Consider the following 14433-nt stretch of genomic DNA (forward strand, 5'->3'; position numbering starts at 1 on the left):
TGGTAGTTGGTTATGTATGGAGTTGGTATCGTGAGAGATATATATGTGGTAGATACGATATAGTGAGTCATGTTGTGGAAGTAAACATAGTTGGTGGAGTGGGTGTTAAGAGTTCATGTTCTATGTTCGGTCGAGTTCTTGAGTCCTTAGCTAAGTTGTTGTGTCTTGGTCGAGTCTGTATGGTTGTTTTTATGTATGGGTTGAACTTCGGGGACGAAGTTCCTTTTAAGGAGGGAAGACTGTAATACTCCGTATTTATGAGTCTTTGGGTACTCTATCGAGTAGCCCTTACTCTGTCGAGTAAGGGTAAGTTGCGAGATAAAATAGTTTCGACCTGTTGGGTACTCGATCGAGTAGCTGGGGTACTCGATCGAGTAAGGGGGTACTCGATCGAGTACCTTGGGTACTCGATCGAGTGTCCGGTTTTACGGGGAGTTTTCTCGGATTTTGTTAATTATGCGATTAAGGTATTTAAACATAGTCGTCATTGTTTTAAATCACTTTTACAAAACCTAAAACCCTGTTTAAGAGAGAAAGCGACCAGTTCATCTTCCTAATCGCATTCTTAGCAATTCCGGAGTTCGAGACGGTCGGTTCTTGTCGTTTTTCGTGTCGTTGGATTCCTTGCGTCGAGGGTAAGCTTTTAATATAGTTTTTATAATGTTTTGTTAAGATTGGTTAAACCCTAATTTAGGAATTGGGGGTTTTGGTGTGTAGTTTGTGATGTGTAGTCTTTATGTGTTTGTATGATAGGAGGAGAATTCGTAGAGGAGCCGTTTTGATACAAAATTGTAGATACCGTCTGCGTGTTGTGCTTTCCAGGTAGGATTTCCTACTCGGTATTAGTCCCATAATGGGATATTGGTGATGTCTTTGTAGTTAGTTGTTTGATATGATGATTGTGATTGCGATTGTGATTGTGATTGTGATTGTGATTGGTTGTTGATGGTTCTCGAGATGCGTTCTCGGGTGAGTGGGGTCACTTGCGGGAGTGGCTTCACGCCCTAGTTTCGCCCTTCGTGGAACCCGCCACGGAGGGGATGTGCACATTAATGGGACAGGGTTATCGCTCGTACGATGAGCGGGGCTTAGGTGGGAACGGTGTGGTCCCCCATCGGCAGGGGTGGTCCAAAGGGACGATCGGTATTGAGACGATGGGAGTTGGTGGTGTGTGTGTGTGTGTGTGTGTGTGTGTGATTTCAAAAATCTGTTTATCTTGTTGTTGATATATGTATTGAATTGTGTGATTAATCTTGACCCCCGTTTAAATGTTTTAAAAACTGTGGTGATCCATTCGGGGTGGTGAGCGATTATTGAGCGGTGTGATATGACGCGTATGGGATAGCCGTGATGAGTCATCACGTGGCGATTAGAAGTCTTCCGCCGTGTCGACGAAGTCTAGTAGCTTTGATAGTTTAGCTGTAGTCCGTATGAGAAGCTTGTAATTCCTTTTATTAGTTTTGGTTATAACATGTAATCGCTTAATCTATAATTACTTTAAAAGTACGTTTCTTTATTGTCTTATGATATTCAGTACCTCGGGCAACCGAGATGGTAGTATCCTTATACCTGAGTGGTCCTGGTAAGGCACTTGGAGTATGACCGAGATGGTAGTATCCTTATACCTGAGTGGTCCTGGTAAGGCACTTGGAGTATGGGGGTGTTACAGTCTCATTTACATATCCTCGTGTTCAAGGTAGGGGATTAATAAAACGAATTCTAACTTCGTTCCTCGTTTTTGACCCTTCGTTTGTTTCGACCAATTCGACCTACCCTAGGACCCGTTGCATGTTAGTTCGACCTATGATTGTTAACATATGACTTATTTAGACGACATTAGATCAATTTAATAACCTAATTAGACACGTTAGGTGGCTTCGACATAAGCATTAAAATCGATCAACAATTCTCTAATCTAATTGAATGCATCTCTCTTTTCACATGGTTTCTCGCTAGTATAAGAGTGCGTGATTAGCACCTTCTTATTAACACTCGATGAGTTAAATTAATTAGCGAACTTGACCTAATTCGACCCTTTAGGCCGTGTAGAGCACTCGGTTTTAGGCGAAGCTTTCCGACCTCTTTTATCATCGTTTTCTAATGTACATCCCGCATCGCTTCGCAAATCTATCTAACCTAATGAATCTAACCTAGGAACTAGGGTGGACGTGGCTTTAGGCCGTGAGGGTGGTCGTGCCTTTTCTTGTTTCGTTTGTCTTATATCATTTGTTCTTTGTCGTTTCGTAGCTTGTAATTTATAGTTTGTTCATCGAGTTGTAATCTTCAAGTTTGTTTTACTTTTATCGAGTCAAAAACTTCTTCAAAAACCTTAGTCTTGTTTGGTTAGATGGTTGTGCCCCAATGCATGTAAGAGCGTAGTAAATCGCATGTTGTTTAAAGCAACATGGCCCGATTTATGCTAATGCATGCTTTGGTGTGTGACCCAATGTCTAATTCGATAAGATTAAGCGAAAGCACGCATTAGAAGGAGTGACCCAAGGCCGTGAGTCATGTAAGCCGTGGGCCACCCCCCTTGTGCACGTTTCCCTAGGCCGAATTGGCCGTGTAATGTGTCGTGTACGGTTTTGTGTATAGCGTTGTATTTTAGATAGAGTTGTATCTTTAACTTATCGTTGTGTCGGCATGAAATGCCTGGGTTGTAATAGGATAGATCCCAACGGCTCCCCCACTCCCATCAAGCCTTGTTTGTTTCGTTTATATGTTGTTAGATCAATCAACCCACATGCTAAATTACAACTTTGACAAAGTTAGTTTAGTTGCATCTAAATCGACATAGGAACTTCACATGTTAGGGTTTTCGAAAACGATGTTTGCATATCATATATCGTAGTAGCTATGACCTTGTTTGAAATCCGACACTTGACTTAGTAGAGGCCGTTATTGACGGGCGGGGTTAGATGTCCTTATGGGCTTCCTAACACGTACCCTCACCCCTTACTCAAGATCTATGGTTTGTGGATCCGTCTAAATACCATTTGATTACGAGAGTCATTCAAATCGAGTGATATAGGGTACAAGTCTTTATCTTTAATCACTCGTAGTCGATTGGCTTTATGCTTTTCGATGAAAGGTGTAAAGTTGACTTGAACGGTTCCAAGTTCCCAAAAAACTTGGTGGCGACTCTAATTTGTCTTAATTCGATTCGAAAGAACCTCGAGTCGATTATGCCTAGTGTGGATCCCGCGGACACAGTTCCCGATGGCCTTGTCCACACAAAGTGCAACATTCTTCTTTCTAGTACAGTCAATCAAGAGCAAATTAAACATTTGCGTATAAACAAATTCAATGTCTTCCAAAAATATACTACCAAGAGATAAAAAATCGACAGGTTTCTTCAATTCCCTTTTACGAGTTGTTAATTGTACATCAACTCAGGAACAACCTCCAAATCCAAATCCTTTCCTTCTGCAATTACAACAAATAAAACAATTAACTATTGAAATCAGTATAGTGTGGCGTGTCTTAGAACTAACTTGTTCTCCTTTATTACTGGTTTCATAAAAAAAATGAGAAACATTAAGTTGATGACTTAGTATGTACACAAATACCTGAAATTTAAAAGTGAAGAGTCGAATTAACTTGGTATGTATACTAGTACCTGAAATTAGGAGTTCGCTAGATTCATCGAGTCACCTCGTTCTTCTCTGGAGTATTTCTTCGATCTCTCTATATATACCAAATAGAGAACAAGGATATAATTCATTACGATGTTGATATTTATATAACATCAATAATAGAGAACAAGCCACGAATATTGTATACCAAGAGACTTCTGAAGCCGCCGCAAAGTGTACACATATATGCACCATAATATCAAGAAACTCTTTGACTTTATTTATATAGAGCTCACAAGTTCGACCGCTATTCTTGCTTGTGACCGTCACAAGCTTGTAAAAATTATTAAGAAAAGCTTATCCATAAAAAAAATAATCATTGAATAAAATGAACAAATAATGACGAAGTATTAAGCTTAAACGCCCTATTCTTAGTCTTAAAGTCACATTGGTTCAACATTTTAATGAATTTTAGCTAAGATCAGCTGCCAAACAAAAACTTTGCAATTAATCGCAAATTAAAGAGAATTGTTTTCGAATGACCACCACTCATTGCATATAACAAAAACAAAAACAATGATAACGATAAGTCGACAACGATAACTAAACATTATCTTTTAAAAGATTTATTACTGTCTAATATGACTTGTCATATTAAACTGTTACCTTGATTTCTCCAGAGAACTGCAGCTTGTGTGTTCAATGGGGAGCTGGTGTTTGGCTCTGCAATTAAACATAAACCAGATTGCATCCATCAGGTCGGAAAACATAGCAAGGAATACCATGATCAATTTGTCTCAAGAAAGTGTTAATAAGAAACTAATCCAAATAAGAAGTATGAGTATGTCATTTGTATTCATAAGTGACAGTCTCGAGACAGTCTCAGAAATTGTCTCCAAGCAGTGGATGAAAAGAAAGAGCAAAAAAACAAAAACTTTGGCAGCATATGACTTCGCTAATTAGCAATACCAAATCTACAAAAATCAATAAATTCACTTTTTTCTCCGTTGATACAAGTGTATTATAACCAACACACAAACAATAATACTTCGTATTACGGGAAGACAAATAAAAGGCCAGTTATCATTAACATCAATATAAAAAATTAGTTCAGTTAAAAGATCCGAGAACAAACTCGAATATCGCCATCTTTTTCTCAACTTTAGCTCGCGTCTCATGAATAACAACTCCTTCCTCCATCTCCTCTGGTCAAAAATTGAAACTTTGCAACCACATGAGCACTGCAATCCGAATTTTATTATAATAGCATAATAATTTATTCACAAATTCTCAAAATACCGAAAAAAACTCGATTAGAGATGTGACTAAGCAAAAACTAATAATCAAATCACAGGTCCAGAATACTCTAGATCTATCAAACAGAAAATCAATCAAATTACAACACAAAAACACAATTGACTAAAAGATTACCATAGCTTGCTAGGGTTTGATCATCCTTCAAGGTCCGACCTTTGTAGATCAATCGATGTTGATCGGCAAGAACATCAGAGCTATGCGCAACAAAGGCCCGGGAATTTCCGACGGCTGAATCGAGAGAAGTTTTGAAGAAAAACTTGGTGTTAGTTGAGCAAAAAATGTTGACGGAAACCTCATCTCCGGCGTTTGTGGCTGCGCTAAAATCTTTATCGGCTCCCGTGGTGGTTGATTTGGGGAAAAATGAAAGATTCGAAATTTGGAGGAAGGGTGTTTTGTGTAAAGAGAAGTGGTCAATGAGAAGGAGAGGTATGATCGTATGGACTATAGTGTGTGGAATGACAATGTGCTGACGTTTGTATGTGCTGACGTTTGTTTTAACCTCAAGCATTTGCTTCTTTCCGATTTCGTTCTTTGTTTACAAATTCGCATTTGTGACGGGCTCTTTTTCGTCACAAATCGTGACAGATCCAAATATGACTATTTTAATGAGAAAATGTGACCATTATTTAATAAGTAACATTTTTATAAGTGGTTGCTTTTTATCTTAGGTGCTGTTTGGCCTAGCTTATGTGAAATAGCTTTTACTTTTTAGAATGAGTTTTTTCATAAACTACTTTTTGAAAAAGTTGCGGTTGTTTGGCCTAACTTTTGTAAAAGTAGTTTCTTAACAAATTGATGTGTTTGGCCTACTACTATATTTTTGTTTTTTTTTAGTTTCCATAATTCTAAGAGTTTTTGGGAGAAATAGAAGCGAAAGATCAATTTGGTCTTACATTTTAAGATAGTTTTATTAACTTCTGACTTTTCAAAAATAGTTTTTTATCTCCCTAAATTATAGTGTTTGGCCCAACTTCTACTTTTACAATTAGAAAAGCACTCAGAAAGTTTGGCAAAACACCCCCTTAATATGGTCACATTTTGAGCCGTCACAATTTATAACCGTCACAAGAGAGACTAACTGTTCTTTTTTTAATATAATAATTTGGTTGTTTGATCCATAATTTTTGGCTGATGGTTATATTTGTATAAGTAGTAGTTATCTTAGGGTTAATTTATACTTTTTTCTCCTTCTGTTTTTCACTATATTTTAGTTTGACAAAAAAAAGTTAGTGGCTTAATAATGTTGATCATGTGTGGCATCTCTCTTAGTTTTATGTACAATAATTTGAATAGGGAACATGCAGATTTTTATAGATGGCTTCGTTAGTATTCGAGTTCTCATATAGTGAATTCAAGACATTATAAATATATATATATATTTATTTATATATATTATTGTCATTTTTTATTCAGGTTCAGTGATGCATCCGTTGTGAACTTGATATCGGACAATATTGGATGCAACTACAAAGAACATGCTCCTAATTGGAAAATGGCGTCATCTACTATAAAGAAGCATTGGTGGAATTGGTTTGAGGTATTAGCAATTGTCATTTATTTTAATATTAGGTATTTTATTCATTTCTTTTATATTTATTTACAATGAAGTTTATTTTCTAACTTTATCGTTTATTGAACAGTGGCATGTTAGTTACCATCCCCGCGACAAGGCAAGGGTTAAGAAGGCTTGGGAAGATGCCATGAAGACCCGTTTACGGCAAATGATTTATCGAGCTTATCATAAGGAAGATCATGAAAAGCCGGATTGGATTAGTCTTGATTTATTCCGTAAATTGAAGAAAAGACTAGTTGAATAACCTACTTTTACGGAAAGATCGGAGCATTATTCGGCTAACCGTAAGTCGGGATGTGACGAGAAGGGGAAGGCGTTGGGTACTCACCTAATGGGTCGAAATTGTAGGTCGATAAAAATGGGATTGGAGAAATTCCGTCCGCTTTGTACTTATTGGAGAAGACAAAGAAGCATAGCAAAAAAGGATGGTTAACCAAAAACGGTAGTCAACTCTTTTTAAGTTACTATAACTATTTAATTTAACTCATTTTTTCAATCATGATTATTTAGTAGATGGTATCTAATATTTCGCTTTTTAATGATGTAGGGTAAGATCATCTCAAAGAAACCTCAGCTTCAGAGTCAAGGGGTCGAGAACATCGATGATAATTAGATTTATCTTGAAAAATATGGAGGATTTGACGAGAAAGGTAGAGTATATGGCACGGGACCAGCAGCACCACCGCCACTCGACTTGTAACACCACTTCTACTCCTCATACTCCGGGTTTTGTTGGCAGAGTCGCAAAAGAGAATGCCCGACTTAAGCAAAAAGAGGTCGAACAGTCTCAAAGGATTGCGGCAATAGAGGAGTTCTTGAGCCAACAAGGTTTTACTACTCAAACTTGTAACCCCGGAGGTGTATTTCAAGGTCGAAATGACTTTGATGATGATGGTGGCGACAATGCTAGGCGTAATTCTACTCCTTTTACCTCATTCACTCCCATGCATTGATTAGTAGCTATTAGCTGGTTTATGGACTTATTTAGCTTTGTTTCTTGAACACGTATTTAGTTTAAGTTTGTTGTGTACTAAACTTATGTAAACCTTTTATTTTAAGGTTATGCGAAAACGTTTGGAAATCTCGTCTTGAACTAGTTGTGAATTTGTCGAATGCTGGAATTTTCTGTGTGTTTGCAGGAAACCGTATGTAATTGATTTAGAAGCATTTTGGGGGAGCTGGGAAGGCTGTAAACCTCCTGGAACTTTTTTTTTGCGACGGAATTTGCAACGGAAAATCCGTCGTAATTGTTGACTATAGCTTTGACTTTAGCAGCCACGTGGCCTCTATGAACAGTAACTTGCGAGGGAAGCCACGTGGCCTGTATGAACAGTAACTTGCGACGGAAATTCCGTCGCAATTGTTGACTATAGGTTTGACCCTGACAGCAGTGTGGACCTCATGTACAGTGCCTTGCGACGGAATTTCCGTCGCAGGTTAAGATTTTGTGACGGAATTCTGCGACGCCTCTGTCCCTCGCAGGAAACTATTTGCTACGGACTTTCCGTCGCAAGTTTTTATTTTGCGACGATTATCTGCAACGGTCTAATTACATCGCAGGTCTGTCGTAAATTCTATATTTGCGACGGTATATCGGTATTTGCGACGGATTTCGCCGTCGCTATGAAACCTTTTCTTTGTAGTGTTAGTTTTTCATACCCATTCCCGTGGCATATTTTTCCCGTGGCAAAGCAAATTTTTGCCACGAATTACAAATTCCCGTGGCATAATTCGTGACCCAAGTGCCAATTTGTTGTATTGTTTATGTGTGTCTTACGGACGGACTAAAATCTGTATTGGTTTTTTTTATTACGTGTGCAGGACCGACAAACGGACTGTCGCATGGGACGGACTGAACTGTGAACTAGCTGAGTGCAAACATGACAGGCGAATGGGTATATTATTGTCCTATGATGCTTCTCTAAATGATCAGATTATGTGCATAAGCATGCCCTTACTGAAGAAAGTAATGGTTTATGTACAGGCGATGATATGATATCTAAAGTAAGGCTAACCAGTGCAGTGACCGCCTACTGATAACGCTATGTGTAGATGCGAAATAAAAGTATGGTAAGAATGAAGGCTACATAACTTCCTATTTGAGACTTTGTTGTACAGAACTGATGGGCTATGATACGCAGACGATATGATACTATATGCTGATGCTCGGAGGGGGTGTGATTACGTAAAGATGCTTTTTATATTTACAAGATGAAACCTGGAGTGTGTAAGGACTCAATGCAAAGTTTAGACCAATTTATTAATGTTAGCTAAGACACGTCTATATCACTGCAAATTTTTAATTAACCCTTTTTTTTAACTCATGCATGAGACGTACAAGAAAAAAAAAACATAAATGGCACATAAATGTTAACAAGTAAGGCGAAGGTCAAAGTAGCCCGATCGGGACAAATAAAGGTTAAAAAACATACCCGTGCCTCTTATATTACCTGTCTGGAGTAGCTGGAAACTGGGACTGGAAGAGCAAAACTTTGTTTTACTAATTTGGAATGAAGCTGGTAAAACTTTGTTTCACCAATCTGGAAACTGGCATGCGGCAAAACTTTGTTTCGCCGGTCTCGAATCTGGTAAAGCAAAACTTTGTTTTGCTCGTCTGGAATCTGGAATAGCCAAACTTTGTTTAGCTAGTCTGGATCAGGTAGAGCGAAACTTTGTTTTGCTGGTGTGGAATCCGGTATAGCCCACCTTTGTTTAGCTGGTCTGGATCTGGTAGAGCAAAACTTTGTTTCGCTAGTCTAGAATCTGGTTAAACAAAACTTTGTTTCACATTGAACCTGCAAAATCTGATTTCACAAGCTCGGATGCGTATCAGGACCCGCCGACCAAAGGATTTCAAAATTTTATTTTGAAAAGGGAATAGAATGTAAAATCTGATTTTACATACTAGGATGCAAAATTTTATTTCGCTAAAAGGAAGTTCAGAAAATTTTTATTTTAAGAACTCAGATGCATGTTGGGGCCTGCCGACCAATTAATTTGAAAATTGCAAAATTTTATTCGCAAAAGGAAAGTTCAGAAAATTTTATTTTAAGAACTCAGATGCATGTGAGGGCCTGCCGACCAATTAATTTTAAAATTGCAGAATTTTATTCCGCAAAAGGAAAGTTCAGAAAATTTTATTTTAAGAACTCAGATGCAGGTCAGGTCCTGCCGACCAATTAATTTGAAAATTGCAAAATTTTATTTCGCAAAAAGGTAATTTCAGAAAATTATATTTTAAGAACTCAAAATGCATGTCAGGGCCCGCCAACCAATTGATTTGAAAATTTTATTTTAAAATAAAAACGGATTTAAAAATCGTAAAATTTTATTTTATGAAGTAGGCTGGAATTAATTATAAAATTTGAATTTTAAACGAGTAAGAAACGTAGAATTTAATTTACGGACTCGGATTTGAATATTGCAAATTCCCATTTTACACAGAAAGAAAAGACGGGTGGGGGGGGGGGGGGGGTGGTTTAACCAAAGTGGCTTGAGTGTAGTGGAGTGCGGGAGTGCCTCAAAGCATTGCAATGACAATGAATTGAGAGGTCCCAGGTTCGACTCCCTACACGGGAGTGCTGCGGTTACCTGTCATCCTAAATAGGATGTCTTACATGGCACACGTGATTTGCAGGGTATTGCATGTGCCCGGGGGGATTCAACCCCTCGTCACCAAAAAAAAAAAAAAAAAAAGACGGGTGATAGTCAGTGGAACTTTGATGCCTGTTAATTTAAGTGGACCCATTTCATTGACTTAAAAATGGCGTGTCTCACAATAGTGTTAACCTTATCTTCAACAAAGCCTTCGACCAAACTTTTAATTTCTCATCCTAGTTGATCTTCTTCAGTTAGTTTGTCTATTGTTGCTCTCTATAGAAAAATCAAATCAGTACGATTCTCCTATGTGTAATGAAATCAGTGTCGGTTGCGTCGTCGTGGCCGTCATTCCAATGCTTGATTGGCAACAAGATGATCAATGTCAGAGCACCATCGAGCCCTTTGGCTCCTGATATGGGACGAGATTATCGATGACGATATGCCGCCGAATCCTTTGGCTCCTGTTATGGAATGAAAGCAGCGGAAACTCCGGATCAGTGACGAGGTAATAAAGGAGCACGGTCTGTGGTACATCATTCTAGCATCTGAGATAGAATGAAATCAGCGGATTTGTGCAACCATTTGAGCCCCCGAATGGTGACCGGCTGACTGATGAAGAAGCCCCGTTGAATCTTACGGATTTTCCGTGAGATTGTAAGTGTTCTCTTTACTGATTGATTTTCAATTAATGCTCTTTAAATGATTATCTTCACATTTTCCATTAATTTTCAAGCATACTATCCTGATATAGGACGAGATCGACGGCAGATGCACCGTCGTAGCCATCGTCCGAGCCCCGATTGGCGAGAAGTTAACTGACAAAGGAGCATCGTCGAATCTTTTGTCTCCTGATGTAGGATGGAGTTTGACGTGGGTTGTGCCAGTTGTTCCATTATAACCATTGTTTGAGCACTAGATTGGCTGGCTGATAAAGGAGCACCGTCGGTGTTTAATCTTGCTAGCTCTTGAGATAGAATGAAATCAGCGGGGTTGTGCCGCTATAGCCCATAGTTGAAATCCCGATTGGTGACCGAGCACAATCGAAGTAAGTGCTTCCTATTCTTTGTTGATTGACTTTGAAATTATGCTCTTGTTTTATTTTTCCTATTTATCAACTAAATCAAGTTGTGTGCTTGAATAGTTGAGTGCTTATGATGCATGCTGTAGAATTCTTATGATGTATGATGTAGACTGCTTATGATTCTATTAATGCAAGATGCTAATGTACTTACGGTAATAGAAACACACACTAGCTAATTGACAATGCATTCTTTTCCTAAAATTGACCATAGACACATGACACACCGAATTACTAGTCCGGTTTCTTTTCAAATTAAAATGTGCTATTGAGCATGATCTGGGAAAGGGATGGAGTACTCTTATCCTGGCTTTTTAGGTGTTATGCCTATTGAACCGTCATTGCTTTGTAAGTCTTTATAACTTTTTTGGTCAGGGATGTCGTCTAAATGTAGTCAAACATATGCGCTGAGTGTTTCCCTATGCCCCTGGTCTTAACTGAAACTCTTCACTCTGTGTTTTGTGGTATTCCCCTGTTACTTTGGTAGCCCCCTATTACTTCAGGTATTTTCATGCGTCAGTCACGCAGCAGTCACATAGCTAGCACACCTGTTTTCTTCTGTTGCTTTCTTCTCCTTTTTTTTTTTTCTTTTTTTTTCCCTTCCGACCTAGTATGGGTTGTTATTGTGCCAATTGTTTTCTTATTTTTTTGTTTTTTGCCTTAGAATTTGAGATTCATATTGTAAAATGAGTTTTGCCTTCTTTACAGTAATAAGCTCGGCTAATTACCCAAAACTAATACTATAGAAATAAAATACTTTTGTGACCGTATAAGTGTAGTGTACATCCACCGAATTCTTAGATGCTAAACGAGGGTGATAAATGGAATAGAGTAGAAGGGTCTATGGTGTTAGAAAACACTGGAGATCTGTGTGCCTCTCTCACTCACCTAAATGAATGAAAGGATCATCCCAACAGGTATGGATGTATTGTAACTGTGGATTGACTCGTCAGAGAGATGAAAAAAATGACTACTCTACAATTTTTATTGCAATTTTTGACTAGAATTATTTTTGTCCCTTGAAATTCCTGAGAGCTTTGAGACTTTTGATATTTTTAGTTGAGATCAAAATGTTTTTCTCTTGTGAATTTCTTGAGAGCTTGAAACTGGATTTGATTGCAGCTTTGGCTGGATCTTTTTCTGTATTGTGAAATTTTGAGACTTTTGACACTAGAGTTGTATCTATTTGAGATCATATTTTTTTGTCTTTGAGTTTTCTTGAGACTTTTGACATTGGATTTAGATCTTTTTGAAATATCTTATCTGGTCTTGTGAATATTTGAGAGTATTGAAACTGGATTTTTATCTGCTTGAACTTGTATCGGTATTTAGACTCATGTCTTAAGTTCATTCTAAGGGACTTGTGGTCACCTCTCTTGTTTTAAGGGCATGGAGTGTTGTAGATACCTCATTACTACACCTCCCGCAAATCACCCGGTGATAATTTGGCCGCATGTTTGATATGCGGATCGATTTATGACAGTTCGTAAGTTCATCGACAAGTGATAGCTCAAACACTCGATTCAACCTCATGGTCTTCATCTACGCGCCGATATGGTCGTTTTGACAGTAATTAGAGTTTATTTGGAGTACGGGTAAAAAACCGCTTCATTTTCTAAAAACCGTTTAAATGCCGAGTCGGAATATTCCGGAGTGTTCTAGAATTCTCTGGATATTTATTCCTAATTAAATTTAATAGTTTTAAGGAAATATCTTCCGCATATTGTGTTTCACGGAATAAGGAAGTGCATATCTACCGAAATTCCATAAACAACGCGGAAATCTTTCTTGCTGAGGAGGAAACCTCTGGGGAAATGACGCACCAGTTGCTGCGCCTCTTCCAAAGGTCGCAGTGGCTGCTGCTTCTCTTCCCCAACCCTCTTTCTACGCTTTCCAGAATATTCCCGTGATTTGTTTCCGTATCCGTGTCATTCCTAAACTCCTCCATGTGTTTAGTCTAAATAGAGACCTTCGGTCTCCATATTTGGCACGCGTGTATTCCACCCCTTCTTTCTCTCTCTTTGCATTCTAGACCACGATATTGCTTTCGACACCTGCGTGCTTGATCAATCGACCACGTAAGCCCAGTCACGTTGCATAAACCGACTAATTTGACCAACTCCACTTTAATCAACCTAATCAATTAATCTAAATCCTTTAACAAGGGCACCTTCCACGCATATTCGAGTCGAGTAGTCACTAAAACGATAACTTTAGTCAATCTCGTTTCGTCAAACATGTAAGTCTGAGGGTGTAAATCCCATTTTATTATTGTACTTTTATTTTGTATCAGCTAATGTAAGGTTTATATATATCAAAAGCACGTTTAAAAACCGTCTTAAAATCAATCTTTTAAAACTGTTTCTATAGAACAGCGGAGGTCTGACGTCGAGAAGAAACGCAGCAAGAAATGCGCCTCTTGAAGGGTCGCAAAGACTTGCTTGCGCCTCTTCCGAGGCTGCCTTCTTCTTCTTCTTCTTCTTCTTCTTCTTCTTCTTCTTCTTCTTCTTCTTCTTCTTCTTCTTCTTCTTCTTCTTCTTCTTCTTCTTCTTCTTCTTCTTCTTCTTCTTCGACTTCCTGCAAATTTTCTCTTTCTTATTTTTTTTTCGTCTTTTTTTGTTTTCTTTGTCATGTCAGTACATAAATTATATTTTAATAATTCATTTTTTTTAACACTTAATTCGTCCTTAATCCCGAGTAATCTAATACTTGCGGGTTTTCACCGTCTTAATTCAAATCGATTCTTCAAGTTTCGACTTGTTCATGTCTTATAATTTGATACATGAGTTTTCTTATTGGTCCAATTTCGTTAATTTAACCTAAAATTTGTTCTTTTGTATTTCCGACACTAGTTAATCATATAAACCACTGTAAATTCTTGTTTCTAATTCGTTTATTATGACTTACCCAGATGCATGTAATCAATTAAAGCAATTCAACTTGAGTATACTTGAGTATAATATCAATAATCGATCTTAAATTTACCAATGAACGATAACAATCCGCGGTTCTGACTTCACAGACAGAGCCCAGCTCTAGAACAGACGCAGGAAGAGCTGCGTCTCTTCCAGAGGACGCAGCAGATGTTGCGCCTGTTCTAGGCTGGCTTCTGGCTTCTATTTCTAAACTCTTTCTCGCCTTGACGTAGCTCTTAATTACGTATTTAATTAACTATTAATCGTATTATCACCTCTAATTTGTCCTATTTTCATATTTTAAATTCCAATTTTATTTTCTTCTTCGAAATCCCATTTTTGAGCGTGATTTTGACGTAGATCAAATTATCCTAG

The 14433-nt window shown here is 38.1% G+C and overlaps 2 long non-coding RNA genes across 3 annotated transcripts; one reads left to right on the plus strand and one right to left on the minus strand.

The window, feature by feature from the left end:
- Positions 1-3101: 3101 nt before the first annotated feature.
- On the minus strand, positions 3102-5360 carry LOC141633877 (uncharacterized). 2 transcript variants are annotated; one of them, XR_012538626.1, is made up of 5 exons: positions 5007-5360; positions 4711-4816; positions 4242-4298; positions 3620-3687; positions 3102-3426 (listed from the first exon to the last, which is right to left on the minus strand). It is a non-coding gene; the product is annotated as an uncharacterized LOC141633877 (long non-coding RNA). The 2 variants fall into 2 exon arrangements; XR_012538627.1 differs by lacking the exon at positions 4711-4816 and having other exon boundaries at positions 3270-3426; positions 5007-5113.
- A 4891-nt stretch (positions 5361-10251) lies between these two features.
- LOC141631004 (uncharacterized) lies at positions 10252-13141 on the plus strand. The gene is made up of 2 exons (XR_012537578.1): positions 10252-10719; positions 10817-13141. It is a non-coding gene; the product is annotated as an uncharacterized LOC141631004 (long non-coding RNA).
- The last annotated feature ends 1292 nt before the right edge of the window (positions 13142-14433 follow it).

Source organism: Silene latifolia, chromosome Y, assembly GCF_048544455.1.
Source record: "Silene latifolia isolate original U9 population chromosome Y, ASM4854445v1, whole genome shotgun sequence".
Classification (NCBI taxonomy): Eukaryota; Viridiplantae; Streptophyta; class Magnoliopsida; order Caryophyllales; family Caryophyllaceae; genus Silene; species Silene latifolia.